The sequence below is a fragment of the Eumetopias jubatus genome, unplaced genomic scaffold, assembly GCF_037043125.1.
Source record: "Eumetopias jubatus isolate StellerSeaLion01/CBP00866 unplaced genomic scaffold, mEumJub1_p1.0 scaffold_17, whole genome shotgun sequence".
Classification (NCBI taxonomy): domain Eukaryota; kingdom Metazoa; phylum Chordata; class Mammalia; order Carnivora; family Otariidae; genus Eumetopias; species Eumetopias jubatus.
The window spans coordinates 87,554,676-87,573,934 of NW_028274823.1; the positions used below are offsets into that span (position 1 = coordinate 87,554,676).

Below are 19,259 nucleotides of genomic sequence, written 5' to 3' on the forward strand. Positions count from 1 at the left end.
CGAAACACGTATAAAAATGAATAAACAAGATTAGATATTTTCCTGATAGCTGTTGTTTATATGAGGACTGTACATTTTATCTTTAAAAAAAAAAAAAACCTTCAACATCAGATTGGGGAAAACAGTCTTCATCAAAAAAACTGAATAAAATGTTTTTATTTTGTTACCTAGGATAAAATTAACACTGCAAATGAAAAATTAGAGTAATTTTTTTCTTTAAATAATTAGTTTCTATTCCACTGAGCAATGATATTTGTCAAATTGGGTTGAATTCTATCCTTCTGTTACTTCTCAAACGCTAGTATTTTCAAATATATTCTTCAACCGATTTGAACCAAAGATAGAAGCAGCAAGATTCTCTGTAATACATGGCACTTAATGTCCAAACATATACTTCTCTGAATCTGTTCCCTTATCTATGATATTAATATTTAGATTAGAAATCAGTCATTTTTGGGGGTACCTGGTGGCTCAGTCGGTGAAGCGTCTGCCTTCGGCTCAAGTCATGATCTCAGGTCCTGGGATTGAGTCCCACGTCGGGTTCCTTGCTCAGTGGGGAGTCTGCTTCTCCCTCTGCTGCTCCCCCTGCTTATGCTCTCTGTTGCTGTCTCTCTCTCTCTCAAATAAATAAATAAAATCTTAAAAAAAAGAAATTAGTCATTTTTTGCAATAAAATTGTATGAGTCTATTTAAGTTATAGTACTCTATTTTAATATTTATCAAAATTAAAAATTTCACCGAGAGCTCTCATCCTCAGGAATTTGGTTGGCATATTTTCAGTTAATTGAAATGTATCTGATATATAACACTGTGTACGTTAAACATGTTCATGTTGACGGATACATTTCTATATTATAATCTGATTGCCATTGTGGCACTAATTAGCACCTCTATCACATCACATGATTATAATTTCTTTTTACCAGTTAGATAATTAAGATCTCGCCTCTTAGTGAGTTTAATGACTGTAACACAATACTGTTGTCTATATTCACTGTACTGTGCATTAGATCTCTAGGAATCACTCACTGTTCATTGCAAGTTTGTCCCCTTGAACAACATCTGCTTGGTCTTAAAAAACACAGTTGAGTGAGGGCCTGCTCCTTAAAACTAGGTGTTACCAGCCAACCAACTTAAAATTAAAAAATGTTGGTATTATATAGACAACACACTCTGAAGTTGTCAGTATGAGGCCGCAATGTTCTTCGAAGAAATGGAAGAAACTTCCTAAATGTTTTCCAAACAGGCCAGCCATGGAAACATCTGTAAACAAACAACACAGGACTGTCAGTGTTTCCATGTGATGAAAAATTTGATTAAGGAAAAAAAATAATTGCTGGGAGTAACTAATTTCTTAAAAAATTCCAAAATGTGTAAGACTTCAAAAGTTTTCTGTATATTTGAAACTAATTAGTAAGCTCAATACCAGCTAGGACCTGAGTCCTCACTCACTGAGTGTTTTTAAAGAAGTCTTTAACACACTTGTAAAATGTGTGTGCGTGGCTGGTGGACCCGAGTGCGTGAACGTGCAGTGTTAGTAAGACCGCTCAGTACACCGCTATCTCCACCACACACAAATGCGACTTCTTCACTAGCTACTTGGAAACAGTGGTGTTCACATCGGAAAGAGGAAATTCCTTTCCGTCCACCATCCATGGGAACAGCAAACTAATCTTGAAGTACGCAAACTATGCTTTCGAGCTGCAGAGTGTGCACCGTGCGCCTGGGTCCTGTTCTGCTCCCCATTGTGTGACCCTCCTGCCGCCTCGGGGGGTTCTTCCACTCCCCAGACCTGTTCATTCCTCCACTGCAGGATGCCTCTGAAGTCTCATTATATGAATGTCTCCCCTTACTAGTGTTAAATTTATCTGAGCTGTTTGAGGACAGAAATCATCTCTTTTTTAAACATATGAGCCAATTTTATAAACTAGAATTTAACGAGTGATATGTCAATATTTATCAAATTCATTGAGAAAACAATAAACTCTTTAAGTGGTGCATTTTACTTGAAGTCATAGCCTCACAATAAATGCACGATTTTGCCTATAGACTGGCAGGAAATTCAACAAGTGTTGACCTAAATATAAAAACATATTCACTAGATGACTAAGGGCAGAATCATACCAAGCAATTCTCATTAGTATTATAACGGTATTTCAGCACATATTTGCACATTGTTGATGCAAAATCATTAGCTATTTTTCAGTAGATACAGTTATTACATATGCATAATGTGGAGGTTGCATTTGCTTTTGCAAGAATAGTGATGTAATCGCTATATAGAAAGGAATATTACTAACATGAATCACATGGTGGAAAGTTTTCTTAAGATGGGATTGAGTTTCAAAAATGTATTATATTAATTTAATGCATTATATTATAGTTTAAAAACTTTCTACCTTTTTAATAGAAATGCAATACAAGACCACATTGTGATTTTTCATAATATACTTTGTTTTATAAACATTTTACAAAATTCTATAAAATATATGGATGTGTTGACACAAACATACTGATGTCATATTAACTTGCTTTTGCTGTAATTTATTTTTACCTTTTTGCTGAACATCTATTTTTCAAATTTAAGCACTATAAATTTTACAGGTATCCTTTCTAACATGAGTAAAGGATTCTGCCCAATGAATGTTTTCCAGCAATAGTCTCAGTGAGAGCTTGCTATAAGGAAATAAGGAAACTCTTTTGTATTTTTCTCAAACTTCCATTAGGATCCATCTTTATATCATATTAAGGATAAACTGCATTATATCAATACTGTCAGAAGAGACATAAATAAATCCAACAAAAAAACGTTTGCCTCTGTGATTGCACTTTAACAAGGCTCTGGGGAATCTATTGGCTTTGTAACGAACTAAAAATACAGGCAGTTCAACTGAGTAATTGCCAGACTGTTAGCAAGAAAAGCAGAAAAGAACATAGTCTTTAGGAAGTCTTACTGATGTGCCAATATTCAAGAAATATCCAAGCTGTACATAAAACAGGTCCACCACTCCCTTCTTTACAATGTGACTGTGTTCCTTTCCCAAATGTGCAAGCTATTAGTAAAGTTGTAGCGATTTCAGAGATAAAAAGTATGTTTCATGTATGCGTGTGTATGTTTCTGTCCATCTATCTATATTCAAAATCATGGGTCTCTCCAAGAATATTTTCTGGGACACCCCAGCAAATTCATCTTAGATGTAGTCACTTGCCAACATGAATCAAATCGTCATTTTTGCCTTGCACATAGGAACAAAGGCTGATGTACTATTTAATGCAACATTCAAATGCTCCCTCCTAAAGTATTTCCTCAACAAGGAATTAGCCACATCCTGGGTTAGGAGTGGGGAGCAAGCAGAAGATTTGGAAGTATTTGTTTATGAGTCCGTGGCAAATAAACAAGGTCGAAAACAAATCTGGATTTGTACAAATGCCTAACAGCCCACAGCGTTACATTTTATTTCTTCTGTAACCAAAGTTCAGCACTAAACTCACCGAAAACAAAAGTATTTTGCTAAGCCTCTTTTCTTGTGACATGAGCAGTGCTATAAAAATTTAATGCCGTGTTACAATTTTCTTTAACAGCCGTCCCCATTTAGGCTGTAAGTAAGAATGCTTTCAAGTACATAACTGCCTTGGAAGATGATTTTCCTAAACACATTTTGTTTAATTGTAATTCCGTGTTGGATAGCATAGGTTACGTAAAGAACTCGTGCCTACCCTACTAAATAGAATTATGTCGTTTAGACCTATTGTGTGTGTGTGGACGTGGGAGTGTGGTGTGTATTTTGATAGTAACCCGTAAAACGAGGGTATTGCTTGAAAAATCATTGTGCGGAGTCCAACTGCCTGTCCACTGTGAGACATGCAAACGTTCCTTTCCTGGAGTTTTGTTTCTAACTTTGAATGTAGTTCCTGACTCCCCAATCCCAGCCCCCCTTCTCTCTCTCTCTCTCTTTGTTTCCTTTTTACCTCAGTTTTCCATTTAATGTTAACTTTGACATCTGACCCCAAACCTCAATATAAAGATGTCCGGGGTGGGGGGGCTCTGGATGAACAATATCAGCTAAGTGATGAAATTCGTTTCCCAACAGGGCCAAATCTTTGGAATGTGTCCAGAGTTAAAAGAAACAAACATAACCAAAACGTTTTCCCCTTAGAAATGCCAAAACCGATTAATGTTTGTGGATAATTTGGGGGAATGAAATGTTTCAAACAGGAATCAATATAAGGCAGTGACAAAGAAATATAGACTTCAGAATCAGATATGTTTTGGGGTTTTGGTTCTTCTTGCTAATTTGATGTCATCCCTGCTACTTAACCTCTAAAAGCCTCAGCTCTATCCCTATGAAATGGAAATGTGTTCCCTCATTCAACAAACAATTGTAAATATTAAGTAGTCAACGTACGGTAGTATACTGACCAGTGTATTATATACTTATGTATAATATCTAATATGAATATAAATACAACATATATACTATATATAAATTATATAAGTATGTAAAATTATATGTGAAATATGAACATATGTAATATATTTTGTAAGTCTAGTATATACTTACATACAAATAATTGGTTAAGGACGGCAACTTCCCTGGAGGTGGCCCAGCACAACCGACGTCCTGCCCATGAACTGTTTCACCTGCAGGCTCGTCTCCAGCAATTGCTCACAGCTCCGCTCCCATCAGTCCTCCTCTGTTCTCAAATCTGTTTAGATCCGTTGTGCTTGTGGTGATAATCTCAAGGTTTAAATACATTGTATCTGTGATTGTATCTGTGATCCACTGCCATGGATTGTATTGTGATCCACTGCCATGCTAACGTTGCATGACAAATAACTCAAAATGTTGGTGGCATAAAAGAGGAAGTCTTACTTGGCTCATGAGTTTGTGGGGTTTCGCGGTCAGCGTGGGTGGGCTTTCTGGCTCATTTACTCACTTGCAGCCAAGTTACGGCTTATGTGGGTTGGTTGACCAGCAGCTGGTCTGAAATAGCCACAGATGGCATAGTCTGGGCAACTCATCTTCACTCCATGTATCTTTTTTTTTTTTTTAAGTTCTGGTAAAACATTGATTTCGAAAATTCATTTGATGCTTTGATGTGAAACAGAACATATGAGCCTGTATCTTTTACTTATTCGCTTTACTTTTTATCATTTTTTAAGCTCTGAAAAACCAAAATAAGATGCAATTTCATCCATATGGACTTTTGAAATATGGAGTAATGAATAATAACACTACAAGGAAAGCAGAGGATGTTATTCATTTCAGTAGGTATGACTGACCCAGTAATTGCTCAGGCGCCTGATGTTAGGACTAACAAGCATCCCCTATATGCGAGGCATGTCAGAGCCATCCGTCCTGGCTTCCAACATTGGGCTTCCGGAAAGCCTCCCCACACGGACGCCCATCGGGACTCAGTGTGCAGCCCTGTGCAATGGACTCTGTGTCTACTGCTCCTCTTCATGGCCAAAAGCACACCTTGCCTGGAGCTCGGCTCTTCCCCACCGAGAGGTCATTTGCTCTGATGCACAAGCTTTGCCAAAGGAGAGTAACTCATCCAACACTCCCCACTGGGTTGGCGGTACATCAAAGCCGACTCTTCTCCATCTGGAGCTTTAGGGGTTTGCAGTACATCAGAGCTGACTCCTCCATCCGGAACTTTAGGTTTTGAAAGGAAGGATAAATCCCATTGTTCTTAAGGAATGATGATGCCAGGAAGAATTTCCTCTAGGAGAAAACAGAATGCTTCTGATCGATAGTCAACCATCACTGCGGTCAGTGGGATTTATTGGCTCCTTAGGTCCCAGGATTGAGTCATTTTTGGGAAGGCAGAAATATTGTTAGCCCACTCTAGGCCAGAGAATCAACTTCTTCTCTACTGGACCTCCAGGCATCCAGAGAAGGTGAATTCACATAATTTAATGGCTTGTTTTGGCTCATTAGTAAAACAGTTTCTTTCCAACTAACAAAGCCAGTGCAGAAATGGAGAACTCACTTATGGTAATTCTCTATTCAGCAATTTACTACTGAGCAATTTAAAGAGGCCCTTTCACAGATTACTTACTAGAAGATTTTCAGAAGAAAGGGATCAACGTCGCTAAAAACTCTATCCTCAAAGCCTAGGATAGTACTGGGCTCATTGCTGGTCCTTGATGGAGTCTTATTGGAAACTATCAGAGGAGGGGTGACTGCACATGGCAGGTACAGGCTGGACTTGGGACAACCCAGTGCCTCCTGGTCCTGGCTGCAGAGAAGAGCCTGCAGGGAGCTCACATCTGGAAGGCGAAGGCTCAGCACAGAGCTTGCTGGCCATCCTGTGGTGGAAGGCAGTCCGGATCCTTCAACAGCTCAGATTCAGTAATTTGACCAGAGCAATCCCCGAGGAACGTCGTTCTCTGGCTCTCAGACTCCTGAGCTAACAGGCAGCTGAGACAGATGGACCACACTGTGAGTAAGATGACCATCAAAGTGTTCTTCTAAACTGGACACAGCTGAGGGTGAAACGTGGTACTACGTGAGTACCCTGGGACAACAAGGGTAAAGGGTATGTTCCTGGCAAAGCTGTTGTGGATGGTGGTACCTGGACTGGGCCAGCAGTCCACCGAGCCCGTGTGCGTGGCTTCTGCTAGGCTCGCTCGGCTGGGCAGGCTGTTAACCGCTTCCTCCAGGGTCGGTAAGGGGCAGGCAAGGAGAAGCCACCTGTTCCCATGTGAGATGGCCCAGTGTTGCCTTTCTCTGAACGAAGCACTGTCTCCATTGGTCACTTCGTCAGTGCGGAGATGGCCCTTCCGATGTCTGGATGGTGTGCTAGTGGATCTGCCACCAGGCAACCAGCATTCCCTTCATGGCCCCTGAAGCATCCTGCCCCACCGCTTTTGGTTTCTTAAATTTACATTTTCGGTTATTTATTCTCCCCACTTCTCTGTTCTTAACTCAACCGCTATTCAGCATCACCCACCAATCCATTTATTGAGATTTGTATTTGATTTCATTTGTTCGGCCAAATTTTTATTTCAAGACCATTCTTTGTAAGTTCTTTTTAGGTAGCAGCCCGTTCCTACTTAATGATGCTTTTCTCCTCTAGTGATATTACTGATATACATTTTTAGTTTCTTCTCTTTCCTCCAAATTGGTTTTGTATTTGTTTGTTTAGTCTCTTATTTTGACATGGTGGTTTCATCAAGTATATGGTGGTCTTTATCAACCTGCTCTTCTATCAGAGACGGCCAGTTACAAGCTGATCGGAGGTTTTGTGTCCACAGGGGGCTTGTTGACTGTGGCATTCACTGGAATTATTTGTTCATGGAATCTTATCTTAGTACATTTGTTCTTAGTACATTTAACTGTTTCTCCTTTTGGATGGTGATAGTCCATCTGCACCCCCAAACCACAATACAACATTCTCGTATCTGGGTGCTGGGTCCGCCAACATTCTAGAAACCAAATGGGAAGAAAAGGGGGGAACTCAGTATTTACAGAGTAAATTTCAACCCATGTCCCTGCTTTAATTACACTGCTTCTGTCCCCTATTCTGGTTTATGTTTTCTAGAAAACACACCTCGAATATTCTGTCGCATAAGAGAGGAGTGACCACACAGACTCTCAAAGTAAAGAAGCTATAGGGGCGAGTTTAGCATTGAAATAGAAGAGAACTTAAAGTAAGTATTCAGTTTTATCCCCAATTTTGCCCATCAATTTGTCCTAGGCGCTGCTCATCTCTGAGCCTTTTGGGGGATGGAGTTAGGTGGCTTGTTCAGCTTTAGCCACTGCTAACTTAGGATTCCAATCTAGTCATCTGTTTTTCAGTTTTTGGAATGTTTTTGGCTCTTCTGTTCCCTTTTTTCCTGAGATCCTATGTCTTTTGAAAAGTCATTTCCTGTCACTAGTGGGGTTCAGTGGAAGTGAGGTGGACGTGTGTATTCAGTCCACATATTTATGTAGGAATCTGACCCCGATTAGGGCAAGACACATGACATTACAGAAGAATTTCAGGGGGTTTACATTCTTGGTATTGTAACAGTGTGCCTCAGAAAGACATCAGAACTGCCCCCCTACGTTTACCACAGTGCTAAGTTATAAAATGACTTGAGAAAATGTGATCAGTTCAAGATGTGTGCCTTCCACTGAAACCCTATCAGGAGGATCAATCTGTTAATCTGTAGGTTTCCCAGAATCCTTAGTAAAAGCAAATAGAACATAGGGCTTTTCACACCAAAATGAGTAAGTCCAATAGAGGGAAAATCTTCAGTTATAGGAGCAGTGATTAAATCCCACACCATTTATATCATTACTTGAAAATGGAGCTTATGAGTTACCAGCTGTTGACTCCGACTTTGTTTTTCTGACAAATGGAAGAGTGTATATTAATATCCCTGCCCTAGGAAATGCTTCTAAAAGTAGAGCAGAACCATCATTGAATAAGTTTACATGAGCTTTGGTTATTTCTTATGCAGTGTATTCAGACACTTTCTGTGAATTATGTTTGACACAACATTTTTTAATAACTTGATGTCTTGGTCCATATAAATGTTTTGAAGGTATGCATTTTAGATTCTAGAACACTGTACAGCTAATTTTCTTGCCAAAGGAAAGAAAATGAGAAGCTGGCTTTTAGTTGTTTGGCATTTAAACAAAAACTATTTTTGTTTAGTTCATTGCTCTGATTTTAAGACAGCATAACTCACTTGTCGAATCCCTAGACTACACGTGTCAGATATTTCAAATGACACATATTGACCAACAATATTCCAAGTAAGAAGAGTAATAACAGAAGAGTGCTATAGTTCTTGCTCTTACTTTGCAATAGGTTCTACACTGTTATAGTGACTGTGAAAATAAAGAAAATAAACAATAGAAATAAAAATGTTGCTAGGCAACACTATTTCCACTGCTTTCATAAGTTAGACACAGTTGCAAAACTAGGAAATTTCCATAAACTGAAAGCCTGAAGCTTGCCATTGGCATTAATAACCCTGACATTAATTCCATGTAATCTAAGAACCTTTGATGTGACTGTGGAAGCTAGTAATGGAATGGTTTCAGTAGGACTTTCTTTCTTTTCCTTGGAAAACAAAGGTAACATACATGCATTTTCTTTCACTTAACAAGTAAATGAATCATATTCATAAGTTATATGATCTACAAATGTAAAATGTATTCTTTGAAAGTTATGTAATCTATTACAACCTCAAAAGTCAGCAGGCTTCTAAAAATTTCAGAGTATCAGTTCAACTGAATTTATCCTTAATCAAGACGAGAATTATTATGTGTTTTATTTTGGTGGTTTCTTACTTTGCTATCTCCAGGAATCGCTCAGTATTATTCCTATTGTTTCTCACCTATGTACACATAGCAAAAAAGCACCCATCCCTTAGAAAATTTATTCAATTTATGTGCACATGACATATTCAGTTTCTAGCAGCAGTATATTATCATTTTTAATAATAAAAACACAGAAAGTACAGGCATAGAGAAATACCAGACCACAAAAAGGTATGTGCAAAAATTGTTAATATTACTACAAAGAGCTTCAGAAAATTCCAGCAGCTGATTTATTATAATAATTTAGATTCAGCTAATTATTTCACATAAATATAATGATGATAAAATTTTTCTTTATTTTTCTTTATCACATTTAAATTGTGTCTGGCTTTAATATAACTATGCTTTTTTACGAAACTATATCTCCTCTTTAACTGATTAAGATTTGAAGGATTATTCTTGTTCTGTTACATCGGTTCACTTCATTATCTTTTTGAAACTTCTCCATGTCAAAAAAACATATTTTCTAAGCTTCATAAAACTGAATTTATATTTAAATGCAACCCATTCTGCTGAAAACAATCCTTGAATAAAGAATGGTCTTGTCCTAGCTATAAACGTGGAGCTACACGGGCTCCTCGCTCAGCAGTGGGTCTGCTTCTCCCTCTCCCTCTGTGTCTCCCCCTGCTTGTTTTCTCTCTGTCTCTCTCGCAAATGAATAAATAAAATCTTTAAAAAAAAATTTAAAAAAATGTGGAGCTACAGGATTATGTCAACCACATAAATTGAAGCATTTAAATTAAATGAAATATAATTTTGCATAATATTATCCATGTGCTTATTAGAGAGAGATCGCCTTTAATATATGATTTACCAAAGTAAGCCCAATTAGTGCTCTGAAATGTCTCAGTGCCAACGATCTGGGGAAAAATGCAAAGAGTATAGTCTTTCAGAATACATTTCACAGATGTCCAGAAGATGCTGAGATATGGCTTTTATGGAGAATGATAAATCTTGTGCTATTACTGATGCAAATTTACTTATATCAATTTTTATTTTGGGTTCAAATAAATAATTTAAAACAATGTCCTGCCCTGGCATCAATTCAATTGACTTAATTCTGCTTCCTTACAACAAATTATATGAAATAAAAATGATAACATTTGTTTAATCTGTCAAGGAAACTGAACCCTAGACAATGAACCCCAAATAAAGATCAAGCTCAGTTTCATGCATAATACATTTATTATGTTAATTTGATCATGATAATAAAAATCTTTTCAAACAACTGACAACACAAATATGCAGGAAATTCAAGACTAATAAATAATCCCGAAAAGATTTTTGGCAGCCTCCAAGACTGTGAGAAATAAATGTCTGCTGTTTAACATTGACCCAGTCTATGGAATTTTGCTATCACAGCCTGAACCAACTAAGAGACGTGAAAGACCATCCATTTTGAGTGGGATTCAGAATCTGAAAGGGCTCTGAGGTCTCGGTGGCAATTCAAGCAGCCCTGGATTTCCAATTTTTCCAATTGTTCATTGGAACAACACAACGTTATGGACATCAGAGGTCTCTATGCGGTTGGAAAATACCCTGGCGTCCCCAGCATGAAAACCACAAAGAACTCTGGGCTAATGGACCTAGTTTTGGACATTAGCAGCACATACTAGTATACGATTAAAAAAAAAAAAGTCTCCCAAGAGCTATGAACCTGGGAATGATGGAGAGTCTGACGTCCCTCGACATATCAAGTGACCATGTAAGCAGAACTGGTCTTTCATAATCCAGTTTGTGTAAGAGCCAACAAGGCAAAGGTGGGGTGGCCCAGCAGACATCTGTCATGAGGTGGAGATGGTACATTCCAGATCAGGCACAAACAGAATGAGAGGACACAAATAAGCTTCATGGGTAAGCTACCTCCCTGTTATCCACTATTGCCCCACGGTGGTTTCTTCCTCAGCTCAAACTTAATGCACACTCTGAGTTGCCTTATGACTTGCTACTGGAGGAGGAGAAAGGCAAAGCTTGCTTACCTGCTGCATTGCTCAGTAGAGCATGCAAGCTAATATAGGAGAAGGGCCAACTGAAGCCAAAATCAGGAGTGGTCCTGAAGATCAGCAGGGGGAGAAGCATCATCTCAATGGACACGATTTCACCCATATTCTGTAGAGAGAATAGCCAAGGTAGGAATATAGTCTGCCTCACAGGAACCATGACTAGGTTGGCTGGTCGGTTCATGGATGAGGAAAGATTAGAACACTGGAGACAAGGAAAGTGGGGAAGAGTCAAGATGACAGACTTGGAAATCCCAGGATGTGAAGACCTTCGATCTCACACTAACACTCACGCAACAGCATTCATCTAGAGATTTCTCTCTACCTCAGGTTTCCAGAGTATCTAACGAATGGACATAGGAGCCTGGACAGAGAAACACACTGCATTAGAAATCAGCTGAAGCTCTGGACGCATTATGGAACCCACTGAATGAGTATCTGGGAGATAACAGCAGCAGGGCCCTCCCATCCAAGAGGAGCTCAGCCCTTGCTCAGCACCAGGACCTCGGCAGCTGGGCTGCAGGGTGGTCTCACAATTGCCTCTCCTCAGAGGCTCTGGGTGCAAGGTCCTTGGTACAAAGGCCAGCTGTGTAGTCCACACATTGTTGCTTTTTCTGTTACGTGGAATCATCATTCGATCTCGCTAATGTGCTTTTTCTTCCATACAGATAAACTGCTTCCCATAAACTTCTTATAGCTAGATCCCTCAGGCCCTGTCCACACGTGCTCAGACTTACCTGAATTCTGAGGGTATGCAAGATTAGCTCTAAGTGTCCCCCTGAGATGTCCCTGTTCACAGACATATCCTCAGACTTGTCATCTACAGCCAAAGTATTGCCTGTGTCTTGTGGGTATTTGATTTAATGACACGTCTACTATATAGCAGATGCTGGTGAAGTGATAAAACTTAAGATACTTAATGTTTTTTAAAGATTTTATTTATTTATTTGACAGAGAGAGAGAGAGAGACAGTGAGAGAGGGAACACAAGCAGGGGGAGTGGGAGAGGGAGAAGCAGGCTTCCCGCTGAGCAGGGAGCCCGATGTGGGGCTTGATCCCAGGACCCTGGGATCACGACCTGAGCAGAAGGCAGATGCTTAACTGCTGAGCCACCCAGGCGCCCCAAGATATTTAATTTTCAATTGGGCAAAACACCGATTGTGTGTGTGTGTGTTTGTGTGTGTATTCAACGAACCACCCGTAAGTATAATGATCCAATACTTTCTATCTCAAACTTCTATTTCTTGAGTCCAAATTGAAGAAATAAACCTTATAGATTCCAGTTAGAGATTAAAAAGAATATGTGTTTCTTTTCAAAAGCTGCTTCCCTTCCTGGAGGGGAATAATATAAGCACATAAATCACTTAGGACACTATTACATCCCATCGAGGCAAATCAAGATAAGTTGTTTATTACACCCTTTCTCCCCCCTAAATTTTATTGTAGAACAAACACTGAAATGTCTGATGGAAAATGGAAAATTGAATCTTCATCATCCGATGTCACTAAAATTGTTCCAATCTCCCGTCAGCAGAAAGACCTTTAGGAAAATGATAGAAGTATGACAGACACATGGAGGAAATTAAGGGCTTAAAATACAATGCGTCTCTCTGGCTCTCAGACTCAGCAGGGCAGGTTTCTCAATCATTTAAAACCCAACTTCATTTTGATAAAAATCTCGCTCCCTCTTTTAGTATAATTTAAATCAAAAATTAATCATATATTATCACACAAAACTTGAAGCGATGGAGAAAAGCTGTTATTTTATTCTTGAACTAAATACTCTCTTCATACACATCATTCTGATACGATTCTATTTAGCAAAGATGACCACATTCTGAGCCATGGCAGCCTTTTTATCCATGACAATAACACAGTGGAGAGGAAGAGAGAGAGAGACTGGGGAGGAAGGGAGAAATGTTCAGCAGGGAAATCTATCAATGGGAACAAGTTTTGGAGGAGAGCAAATTATAAATAAAAAGTTTCAGGAAGAGAGAACAAGATGCAGACAATCCAAATCAGAGGGTTGGCCAATGTTTCCTCTTTTGGAGAGACGAGAAATGGTACTGAGGACATACTGGAATAGACACATTTTTAAGGGTAAATAAAAGTGCACTGTGACATCCCGGGGAGAAGCCAGGATAGCATTGCAATAATACTGTGATTTAGCTATTAACACAGGCCCTTTCTGCTTTCAGGAAATGGTCATGGGTGCATTAGAGAAACGGAGACTGCTTCCCCCCAGATCACGAATGTCTACCCAACCCCTTGCACCTTGAGCAGAAATGGTTCTCCACACCCACTCAGCATGTCTCCTTTCACTTTTCTTGGTCAAAGATGCTGCCTTCTAAAAAAGTTCCTTTTTTTTTTTTTTAATGGAAGCCAAATCTGAATCAAGCGAAATATTCTGGGTAGCACGAAGTATATCAAAGAGAGAAAAAGTGAGCATTCAAAGTCTACACTGACAGATCAACTGGGTAAGACACAGACACTGTTCATGAATGAAGTTGTACGTCATTACGTTACATGAAACGTTTGACAAGTAAATTTGGAAAAGGGAATCGTGATCCTGTGTAGTCAATTCTTTGAAACAGTGGGAGAGGATCTTTAGCACTTGACAGACACTGTTTAAATGTTGGCTCTGCCACTTACTGTTTTTCTTAGGAAAGTTACTTAATCCTTCTGAGACGAAGTTCCTTATATCCACCGCAAATTGTACCTAGGTGCTAGGGGTGCTGTAATGTCCAAACAGGGGAGTCATTTTTAAAGCTCCTACCCCATTCTAGACTATTATTATCATCATCCTCATCATTGTTGATTTTTATTTTCTATATTTATTTCCTTTATTTCTGTTATAGGACCCGAAAGGACGAAAGATGATCTCACACTAAGGAGCACCGTGAGATGCTCCTACAATCAGCGGGAGCACAGAGGAGGGGAGCCCCCCTCCGTGGGCAGCCGGCAGTGTAGTGCAGATGCTAAGGGGTGCAGATGAGTTTCCTGGCCTTTCCAGCTCAGAAATAAGAGGAACACGCCAGCAGCAAGAAAAGGAAACTAAGATAAGCTTGAGGACAAGCCGTAGGAACTTAGGCTTCAAAAACACTAAAGCGATCACTATTCCAGCTGCGTCACAAGAGCTGTGTTTGTGCAGGTCCCTCTGATCTGCAAGCTGGAGGTAATGATGCCACCATAGGAAATCCATTTGAAAGACACCGTGAAACGCAAGGCATCATTATGATGCTGTTACACATGGCTCACTGGACTGATCATTCATATATACGCTGTCAAAAACCATTTTTACATTCTGCTGCAAATGAAAAATGAAAAATAAATATTTTGGCATCATTCTCCATCAGTTCCATGGCATCACAGTTAACTGAGTGGATACTTCATCAGACCTCTTCAAGCCTTACATCAGACACGTGGCCTGTGTTAGAGACACAGCTTGCATCAAGATTCTCTCGTGATTGAGGCAATTAAATAGGCAATCACTATTTTGGCCATGCTGTTCTGATAAGTCTTACTGGAAGGAGTGTGTATGTGGTATTTTCTGGGTTTTATAAACATCAGATGCGTTCCACATGTCTCTGTCTGTGATAGCGCATCATGAATATGTCAATTTTTAAAACACAACCGGGGCGCCCGAGTGGCTCAGTAGGTAGAGCGTCTGCCTTTGGCTCAGGTCATGATCTCAGGGTCCTGGGATCAAGCCCAGCATCGGGCTCCCTGCCCAGTAGAGAGCCTGCTTCTCCCTCTGCCTCTGCCCCTCCCCCTGCTCATACACTCTCTCCCTCTCAAATAAATGAATACAATCTTGAAAAATAAAGTAAAATAAATAAAAAAATAAAAAATGACTTCTTCTTCTCCAAGCATGCTTTAGTTACTATTTTTTTTTTCTAATTCAGAGCCTCTACTCCATTGTTTCCCCAGTGTTACCCCTGACACTGAAACCCGCCAGGCTGGTTCCCGAGGTGATGAGTCAAGGCGAAGGCACCTGGGACGTCCGTTTGCACACCACCTGCTCTCACGTTCAAACTTCTTTCTCCTGACCGGTACTTTCTGTCGTGCTCGGAGATGGTCATGGTGTTTTTGTCTCTGTAACTCTTCCACATGTCAACTGATCTTTGGTGTCCCACACTGACCCTACATATTCTCAGAAATAATTTCTGTCTTGCTGTTTCTGCCTTCCTTTGGTAAATCTCCCTCCCCTACATTTACAAGGATTGGAACATAAGCCAGAGGACAGCGGCCGCTACTCAGCAGCCCCTTCCCCACGACCTAGGGGAAGACGGAAGGATGCAAACAAATCTCTTCTTTGCCTGTAAGGCCCCTGCGCTTACGTACAAACCCACCAGATTCTTCAGCTGCTGCTGGTTCTTCCCCACTTCAGCCCTGCCGTGAGATGCCAGCATAACATTTTGTGCTGCCTCAAATCTCCCCAGAGGCTTCGGGCCAAGCACCAACACCCGTCTGATCCACCTCACGTTTGCCCTACCCGGTGACCTTTACTCGGGGACTTAAAACATGAGATGCTCTTTGCACTTACCTGAATCATTGCATTCATTCATACTTTTGTGTCTTTGCGGGTAATTCAAGGCATAATGAAGTTTTAGCCCTATGGATTAATTGATTGTCCTGTGCTTGGGGACTGTGCCTGGCCCTAGGGATAAATAAATCACTAGGGTAAAAATTCTCCTCCAGAGGAATAAGTTCCAGTTACGTTATGAATGGGTAGGATCTGAACCAAATCATAAAAAAAAAAAAAAAGGTAAGAATTTGTTAAGTGACCAAGAGGGAAAAGGTCATTCCTGGGAATGTAAAAAAACCCAATCTGAGCTCCGCCTCCAGATTTTCTGACTAAATGGTTCTGTGCTGACCATCTGCATTTCTAACACGTTCCCAGGTGATGGTGATATTGTCAGAGAGCAGCATGGGTTTTGAGGAGAAAATGTAGATCCCCATGTTGAGTTGGAAGGAATGTGACAGTGAATAGGTAAACTTTTTTTTAAAAAAGGAAATAAACAGACCATAAAGAATCCAAGAAATGGAAAGCACGACTGAACAGAAAGAAGGTACATCTTCCCAGCCCAATACGTTGGATTAAAGATTGGCTAAAACTGACTTAAATTTATGACTTGTTCCCTGGTTGGTCGAGGACGACTCATGCTATTTGGGATGTTTCTTAGAAAACATATATTTAGTTTATAGTTTTTGAATAGAGGAACATGAAGTTAACTTGGGATAGTAATGTTAATATTTTAAACTTTTAAATGAATTTCTTTGTACTTTATTAAGATACAGAGTTTATTTCACACGCATATTTTTGTCTCCCCACCATTTCCATTTGTCTGACCACCACGGCGACATCCTACCCTGAGTCCACACATACCTGAAACCAAGGAAAGCATGGAGCTCTGTCTTTAAAAACCAAACGGGCATCTGGACAATACGTTCTTGGCAATGGAAACTGGACATTTATCAGACGTGGCAGCGAAGTTCTCAGTCTGTATTATTAAAAGGACAGTCGGATATCAGCTGTTACAGAAATTAAATAGATGAAAAACTTTAACAAACTACTTTGTTAAAGAGACTCCCTCCCCCCTGCTAGAGATACTGCAGAGCCTGCCGGTCAGGCATCTGGAAGCAATTCTTCACCTAACTGATGGACTTTCGTTTTGGGAAGGGAACCACCTTCTTCTACACTTGCTTGCATTTTCGCTTTAATGTCTTCTACAGAACTAGGTCTTTTTGGTGTTTTGGGAGTCTTTTCCTGTCTTTTGAAGGATTCCTGACCTTTTGATCTCAGTGTTGATGGTTTTGAGCCTTCTCCATTCTGGTTTAATTTTTGTGCACTTTTGGCTGGAGTATCTCGTGTAGATTTCTTTACTGGAGGCTTGTCTTCAGCTTCCTCCTCACCATCATCATGATCATCATCATCTTCTTCTTTTTCATCTTCATCAGCAGCAAGTTCTGCTTCTTTCTGTGGAAACCTGCCACCACTTCCACGGGCAGCACATTCCAGACATACTAAGGAGTTCCCATCTTCTTCCTCTTCTCGCTGCGCATCTCCCGCCCTCCACCAGGACCCACAGGCCCTGAGCCACATTTCCACGTAAGTCCACGGGTGGTTTTATTTCAAACCCCCCAGGGAAACTGCTGGCTGGACAGACATTTTCTAAGTTGCCAGTGTGACTTTAATTGGATTGTCATGGTAATCCATTGCTTCTGCTTCAACAATGTGCAATTCATCCTCTGCACCAGCCCCTAAACTGAACATTCTGAAAGATAACTGGTGCTCATTTCATCATTATCCACCTTAAGGAGATCATCTTTGTCAGCCCTTGTTCACAACCACAAAGATAGTTCTGGCTCTCATGTCCACATTCATTGGCTCCTCCCTGGGGTGGTGGCACGCGCTGAGGTGGGACAGAAGACGGACAGAGATAAACAGCCCTGCAGAGAACAGCCCTGTAGGAGGGAGTCACGCCGGGGGGCAGGGAATGAAATATTTTAAACTGGAACAGAAAGCTTTGTAAACTCCATCATTTTAAGGAGAGAAAAATAAAGGGCCATTGTCTATATTATCTGACCAGATATTTCTTATAGAAAGAAATTAATTTTGAGGGGTTTTTTTTGACTCCTTGTCCAGTATTCACTTGATTCTATGATGGTCTATGAAGCCTCATGATCTAAGGCAATTTTAATGACTCAACTGGCTAATGTGGAGACTCCCATTAATTGCATACATTTTTAAATCCCCCTCACATCATATTTGAAGTTCCTATTTTTTCATTCCCTTTCTCTTCTAAAACTACTTATAAAATTAGTTATTGCATACCGATTTAAGTTAAGCTGTCACTCGTATTAAGACCACTTTTTTTTTTTAGATTTTATTTATTTATTTGACAGAGAGAGACACAGCGAGAGAAGGAACACAAGCAGGGGTAGTGGGAGAGGGAGAAGCAGGCTTCCCGCGGAGCAGGGAGCCCGATGCGGGGCTTGATCCCAGGACCCTGGGATCATGACCTGAGCCAAAGGCAGACGCTTAACGACCGAGCCACCCATATTGCTCAAATAAAGATCACAAAATAAAGGTTACACATAAAGTAACTTGTGAACTACTGTATCATAACTATGGGAAAATGTACTACTTTTATTTTTGTTCTTGTAAAATAAATCCGCAGAGTATGCAAGCACACTCACTATTTTGTGATTTTTCAGTTATATCACAACCATGCTTCGTTAGTATCATGAACGGATACTTGTGAAAGTTACACAGATGTGATTTTTTAAAATGTCATTCTTTCATCTGTAATTCATGAAAGGATTAATGATGTCCGCTGGTAAATTTCCATTTAGCTCTTTAAGTATATAGAGTTATTCATTCCTTCAAGATATACAATCAGTATAGAGTGACCTTGAAAAATGAGAGAAACTCCTCAAAAATATTGGCAAGATTTAGTAGCATTCTTTAGTTAGAAGTTATCCAAGAGGCTATGGGACAAATACCCAGCTTTCAGAGAGATGGAAGTCGACATTTCACAGTGACGTCAATTCTGTGATGTGCATCCGATAAAATATTGGCATGATATTTTATTTTTTATATGAACATCCAATTATTAAGACAGTGGTTCTCCAAAATGTTTCAGTCACCCATGAATGTTGAATATTTCCATGTGTTCTTGTAGGTCCACTCCCCACCCTTCTGAGAAAGCCTCTGTGGCTTGGGGGCTGGCCTTTGTGGAGCACATGGTGGGCCCCCTGCCATCTGGCCTGGATTAGTGGAAGGAGCTGGATACCAGCCTGAGAGCGTGTGGCGGGTTGGGGGGAGGGGGGCATTTATTCTCCTGACTCCCTCTTTGCTGATTTACTATCCCTGTCCAAGCTTCTGGCAGGAGGCCATTTCCACGCATTGTCCTTTCTCAGCTCTGATGACC

The 19,259-nt window shown here is 40.1% G+C and overlaps 1 pseudogene; it reads right to left on the reverse strand.

Annotated features, from left to right (window-relative positions):
• Positions 1 to 16,926: 16,926 nt before the first annotated feature.
• On the reverse strand, positions 16,927 to 17,684 carry LOC114210335 (nucleophosmin pseudogene; annotated as a pseudogene).
• Between the last annotated feature and the right edge of the window lie 1,575 nt (positions 17,685 to 19,259).